This window comes from Petaurus breviceps, unplaced genomic scaffold (genome assembly GCF_028583685.1).
Source record: "Petaurus breviceps papuanus isolate PSGF00001 unplaced genomic scaffold, PetGlider_PUasm1.0 582, whole genome shotgun sequence".
NCBI classification, from domain to species: domain Eukaryota; kingdom Metazoa; phylum Chordata; class Mammalia; order Diprotodontia; family Petauridae; genus Petaurus; species Petaurus breviceps.
In genome coordinates this window covers 9,046,718-9,053,829 of record NW_027186390.1, presented here as the reverse complement: position 1 = coordinate 9,053,829, position 7,112 = coordinate 9,046,718, and the positions used below count along the sequence as shown (strand labels likewise).

General features: G+C 40.5%; 1 pseudogene; it reads left to right on the top strand.

The window, feature by feature from the left end:
* LOC138173474 (heterogeneous nuclear ribonucleoprotein D-like) overlaps nt 1-1,396 on the top strand; it is a 5,011-nt pseudogene extending 3,615 nt beyond the window's left edge.
* The last annotated feature ends 5,716 nt before the right edge of the window (nt 1,397-7,112 follow it).

Genomic DNA, 7,112 nt, shown 5'->3' with positions numbered 1-7,112 from the left:
ATCTAAGGTGAGGAAGCCCATTTCCTTCTACTGAGGTTTGGGTGGGGACTGATTCTTTGACTAGATTGCCTACAGAGGGGAGTAGGGATGAGGTCTGTGTGTAGGGATGGTCTCTGTATCTAAGAGGGATAAGATGTCACTCTCTCAGCCCCGCCATGGAGTGAGCCCACTTCTCATTCGTTTCCTCATTAGTTGTCACACCCACTCTTCCAGGAGTCTATAAACTGTGAGCCCACCACCACGAGGGGTCTTTGGTCTTCAGGAGTTCCACTGAGCTAGCTCTTCTGCCATAATTTTAAACTCGACTTCTGTACAATCCCTCAGGTGCTACTCCCTCTCCTCACCACCTGCCCTCCCCTGTGAACAAGTGTGGAGATAAGGAGGAGTTCCCCGAAGGCTCCAAAATCAACGCCAGGAAGCAGCGGAATGACCGTAGTAGAATGTTTACTGGACGGCTAAGCTGCCATACGAGCAGGCGTGATCTTACCGAATACGTCTCGTTTTGGAGAGGTTGTAGACTGCACAATTAAAACAGATTCCAAAGGAAGATCGAGGGGATTTGGATTTGTGCTTTTCAAAGATGCTTCCAGTGTCCATAGTATTGGAACTTAAAGAATACAAGCTGGGTGACAAGTTGATAGACCCCAAAAGGGCTCTGCCTTTAAAGGGAAAGGAACCCTCCAGAATATTTGTCGGCGCTCTGAAGAACAAATCAAAATATATTTTTGGAGCGTTTGGAGAGATTGAGAATATTGAACTTCCTATGGACAAAAAAAAAGTGAAGGAAGAGGATTTTGTTTTATCACATATCCAGATGAAGAACCAGTAAAGAAATTATTAGAAAACAGATATCAGCAGATTGGCTCTAGGAAGTGTGAAATCAAAGTTGCTAAATCCCAGACGAAGGTATGCAAGATATGCGGGCAGTCACTGTAAGCACAGAAAGGAGTGAGGGGGGCTGCAGCTGGTGGAGGAGGTGGGAGGTCTGGGCCAAAACTGAAACTAAGGAGTTAATAGCTATTGTTATCAAAGATATGGAAATTAAATAGTGCCTGTGGGGGTGATCAAAACTACAGTGGCTATGGCAGACATGATTATGCTGGGTATAATTATGGGAACTATGGAGGAGGACAGGGATATGCAAATGACAGCGGTCAACAAAACTCTTATAGGTGGTGCAGTGACTAGAGCCCTGCAATCAGGAGGACCTGAGTTCAAATCTGACCTCAGACACTTGACATACTTACTAGCTATGTGACCTTGGGCAAGTCACTTAACCCCAATTGCCCTGCCCTCCCCCCTCCAAAGAAAAAGCAAAAAAAAAAAAAAACCCAAACACTCGTATGGCAAAGCATGACGAGGGGGTGGTAATCACCAAAACATTGGTGATGGATGAAAGGAATACATGGAGAAAACAGGAGCAGATACTATAGAAGCCTGTCTTGTGGGATGGCAACATAGAATGGGGGGTGGTCTTCTATTGATCTGAGATGACCATTTTATAAAAGACCATTTTCATGAATGGGAGACAACTGTGTCCAACTATACATAGCAGCCCATTTAACTTGCTTGTTTTTGCTTTTTCCTTTGCCATCTGTGTTATGACAAATATGGATTTGTGTTTATACAAATTTTATTTGTATAATTTCATGTTAAGTGATTCTCAAAAATAAATTGCTTGCGATTGTTTTTCTGTGTCAGGTAACTGTAAAAAAATGTAAATAAGCATTATTTGAGGCACGGTTTATCTCTAGAAGTCATGGACAGTGGGGAGAAGCAGTGGTCCTTTATAAACAGCAGCAAACTTTGCCTTGGCTTCCCTTGACAAAGGTCTATCCGTGTTAAGGATTCATGTCCATGTTTGAAGTAGCCATAGATGCAATGTTTGTCCCCCCACAAGCATTCTTGGGATATTTGTAATAAATGTTAATTCAGCATATTGGTGAGTCACTGAAATTTTCCTTCAGGCCAGAGATCCCTTGATTTTTATTTTCAAAAGGAGAAGGTTATTATTAAACACCATAAAAAAGGCATAGTTGGTTACTGATTTTATGAGTGGAGGAGATACTTGACACTTGCATTGAATGTGAATGTAATTCAAATTACTTTTTTTTTTTTTTTTTGCCTTTTGAAGGGCAATTGGGCTTAAGCAACTTGCCCAAGGTTAGTTACGTGGCTAGTTTCTTTGTGTGGGTGTTGAGTGTCTGAGGCCCAAGGGAACTCGGGTCCTTCTGACTCCAGGGCTAGTGCTTTACTCACTGAGCCACCTACCCACCCCCTTAAATTGCATATTTCTATATCCATTGAAACTGGATCAAAGATTAACATGGGCAACATTTTCACTAGAGTTGTAAGTAAATGAATTGTACTCTGAAATAGTGCATTATGTCACTGCTACTGCCAAACCACAAATAGCTATTTCCTGTTGAAACAGTTTGGAAAGCTTTAGAGTTGCAGGGATTTTGTCTGGAAGTTTTTAGGAATAGACGTGATAGTAAACCCCATAAATTCATGTTTGTTTTGTATCCTAAATAAAGGTTATTTTCCCATTTTTTTAAAAGTGCCCCTGACCTCTATTATTAAAATACTAGTTTTACTAATAAAATGACTAATTACCTAGAAATTATGTCTCTCAAACTTTTAAAATGTCACACCTGGTACATAATAAATACTTTGAAAAGTTTTATTAACTGCCTAACTCTTACCTGGATTATTGCAACAGTCTCCCAAATTGTCTTCCTGTTTCTAATCTCTCCTCTCTATTAACTGAGCCTACATACACTCAGCTGTCAAATTGATACTACATGAGGGGTGGCTGGCTAGGTGGCACAGTGAATAGAGCACTGACCCTGGAGTCAGGAGGATCTGAGTTCAAATATGGCTTCAGACACTTACTAACCAGGTGACTTTGGGCAAGTCACTTAACCCCAATTGCCCTACCCCCAAAAAAATTGATACTACATGAGTATAAATGGGACTCTGTCACCCCATCTCTTCAAAACTCCTCAATGGCTCCCTATTGTTTTTATGGAGAAACTCTTTGGCCTGGCATTTAAAACCTTCAGTGTAATGCAACCCCCTCCTACCTTTTCAGTCACTTCATATTATTCCCCTTAATGCCCCCTCCATTCCAGTCAAATCGGCTGGCTAGCTATTCCCCATATAAAATATTAGATCTTTCATATGTCCCTTTGTATAAGGGGCCCCTATTCCTGGAACACACTCCTTTCCACCCTGGGTAGAATCCCTATTTTTATTCCAAGTATAGCTTAGGTGCCAACTCATTTTGGTTTTTTGTTTTTTTCAGGTGGGTTATGTCCTTCCTTTAAATTACTTTGTATTCATTTTTATCTAGTTTATATTTACTTATGTACATGTTGTATTCCTCCAATAAAACAGAAGCTCCTCGAGGATAGCTATTGTTGCATTTTTTTCCTTGAGTCATCTGTATCTAATATAGTGACTTGGGCAACAATCCTTAATACTTGTTTCTTACATCAAATTAAATTGAATGAAAAGGAATGGAGATCTGCCCCCGTGGCTGGATCAAATTCAGGTTGGTGTCCCTAAGAACTTACTCTGAACATCTATGAATACCAGGAGCCAGTGGGTTCACACAGTCATCCAAAGTATGTGAGTGGGACCTAAAGCATTTCATACTCTATCATTCCATTTTTGAGGCTTAAAGACGACTTTATGGCAGAATCGGTTCAAGGGAAGGTATGGGAGGATGGCCTCAGGGAACTGCTGCCTCAATCAAGCACACTTAAAATACATACCAGCCACTCTCCACAGTGGGCACAGTGATGCCTCCTCATTTGAGATTATGTGTCACTTCTTGCCAACCTATCCTGGATGCCCTATGTTGAAGCTGTCAGTAGAAAGAGTTCTTATCAAAATATTTACTTTCACATTAGAGTTGTTTGGAAGCAATCCTGTCAGTGAGTTCTCATTAGGAATGGATAAATATTAACTTTTAAACAAGTCAATTATGGGGAATGAAAAATTCCTGTCACTGATCTTCAATAGCATCTAAAACAACATGCCAATGGGGCCTTTTTCATCATATGTCATATAGAGAAGAGAAAATTCATAAGATTCTGTGTATAAGATTCACATGATTCTATATATTAGATGACCTACAGTACAGGTGATGTACTGAATAGAGTGCTGAGTCTGGAGTCAGGAAGACTTCCTGAGTTCAAATCTGGCCTCACACACTTTCTACATCTGTGACCCCAGGTAAGTCACTTAACCCCATTTACCTCGGTTTCCTCATCTGTAAACTGAGCTGAAGAAGGAAATGGCAAACCACGCCAATATCTTTGCCAAGAAAATCCCAAATGGAGTCAAAAAGAGTTAGATGCAACTGAAAAACTACTGAACAGGATATATGTCTCCATCAAGGATTGAATTGCATCTAATGTCTACAAGAGTTTTTAAAAATTTCTTGCACTACATTTCTATCCTTTCATTCGTGTCACTCCTATAACCAAAAACCTACAGTTACTTCTCACTGACTACAGATACAATCCAGATTCCTCACCCTGGTATTTAAGGCCACACACAACAATTAAGCTTTTCATCATTATCTGACGTGCATGTGACAGAGAGTCCAGCCAAATTAGACTGCAAGCTGGCCCTTGAACATATAGTACACCTTTCTGCCTCTGTACCTTTGCTTGTTTACTTCTTTCACAGACTGATTTATCTCTTGCCACTGGACCTGGATGACTCTGGAGGAGAAAGTGAGGCTGGTGATTTTGCACAGCCCTCCTTCATTTAAATACAATTCACTTGAAATCATGGCATCACCTTCCTGATGCTATGGTCTGCTTTGCAAATAAAGGACAAACAATACAACTGGCCATTTCTAGTTGGGCAACTCAGCACCTCCCTTCTTTCCCTTTCCCTTTCCTTTTCCCTTTCACCTCCCCCCTTGCCTTCCTTTTTCCATTTCTTTTTCCCTTTCCTTCTGTCCACCTTGGGTATTATACCCTTCCTTCAGGTGCTCTGGCCAAAGGAATATAAATTTTGATCACTGAAACCTGGCTAGATATCTTGGGGTTTACTGACTACAAAGAAATCTTAAACCCAATTGACTCTAGCTCTTAAGAATTGGCCAGCCATAAATCCCAGACCAAGCAACACTTATTAGTCATTGTTTGGGCCCTGATTGGCTCAGAGTGAAAGTAAATAGCAATTGTTTCTGTTTTGGCCAGAAACCCTGAGGGTCTTCCCCTCCCAAACAGATTTTTCTTAATTATTATTATTAGGTAAAAGGGGCCATTCCTTGTCTCATTTCTTAACTAGCCTTAATCGCTGAATGGGTGTTGCCTCAGTCATAGTGAGAAGTAGGAAATACCTTAACTTAAAAAGGCCAAGGTCTCCCACTGCATCTAGGGCCATCTCCAGGCATCCTGATCAATATCTTGCCACTGGACCCAGATGGCTCTGGAGAAGAAAGTAAGGCTGGTGACTTTGCACAGCCCTCCCTCACTTTAATCCATTTCACTTGCAAGTCGTGGCATCATTTCCCTGATGTCATGGTCTTCTAGAAAGAAGGACAAATAATACCAATCTGAGGCCAGATCTGAACTCAGGTTTTCCCAACCCTAGGCCCTTCACTCTATCCAGTGTGTCAGCTAAGTTCACTGCTAAAATGCCTTCTACCTGTATCTCTGGCTATTGCTATTTTAGCCTTTCTTGAAGAACCAGATTTCCTTGATCCTTCCAATGTGAAGCAACCTTTCTTTCTCTCTCTTAATAATAGCTCTAGCATTTATCTAGCATTTAAGGATTGCCAAGTGCTTTACATATCATCTGATCCTCCACTAGCCCTCTGAAGTGGGTGCTATAGTTAGACTCATGGTTAAAGAAACAGGAAGCTAAAAGAGATTCATGACTTTCTCAAGGTCACACAACTAGGAAGCATCTGAGTCAGGCTTCAAATGTCCATTTTCCTTACTCCAAGAACAATACTTTATCCATAATGTCAAATATCAACCTCATTTGAATCCCCACAGGATGGCATCATAAATTTAGAGCTTAGAGCTTATTTAGTCTAAGCCCTTTCTTTTATAGATGAGGAACTCTGAGATTCAGAGGTGCAGAATGACTTCTCTAAGGATATAGTACACAACAGTTTTGTTATTATTGCTTCAATCGTGTCCAATTCTTCATGACCTTGTTTGAGGTTTCCTTCATGAAGATACTGGAGTGGTTTGTCATTTCCTTTTCCAGGAGATTAAGGCAAACAGAGGTTAAATGACCTGCCCAGGGTCAAGTAGCTAGTGAGTATCTAAAGCCAAATTTGAATTCAGGTCTTCCTGAGTCCAGGCCCAGTGCTCTATCCACTGAGTATCCTGACCATGCATGGTAAGAGGAAAAAGTAGAATGCTTCATCTCTGAGTTTAAGGAGTTAGCTATCTGATTAAAGATGAGAGGAGCCACATAAAAGGAATAACCAGTATTAAATGACAAGGCATCATATTTATAAATGTAGGATCTTGTAACAGGGTAAACAGAAGTGGTGAGCAAGGAAGGGGTTAGAGGGAGCCAAAATTATTTAGGGTAAGCTTCTTAGAAGAAATGCACCCCCAGCTGGATCTTTCCAATAATAAGGAGCACAACATAACAAAGAAGAGGTTGGAAACAAGGGGAGAATTTCTGATGGAAACAAACAAAAAGCAGAAGAAAAGAACAACCAAGTCACATGTTGAAGTCAATAAGGAGATTGAATTGGCTAGGGTAGAGAGTCTACTAAAGAGAAAGGAGAGACAAATTTAAATAATAATGGAAGGAAGAAGGAACCTAATGGAGAACCTTGAATGGTAGGCTTGGAGTTCAATATTGAGCAATAAAGTGACCATGATGAAAAACAGAGATAAGACAAGAGTATCTAAGCTAATGGATAATGAGTTGTTACTCTCCCCAGTCTTGAGTGGTAACATGGGAAATTCAAATGAGTTTGTGGACTCTAAATGTATGTTTGCTTGCCAAGGATAACGATGGAGACTAGAGTCTTTATTTTTTAGTAACTGGCATTGGGAATAGAATGCTAAGCATAATACAAAAGCTATAATCAGTCAGTCAACAAGCAATTTATTAAG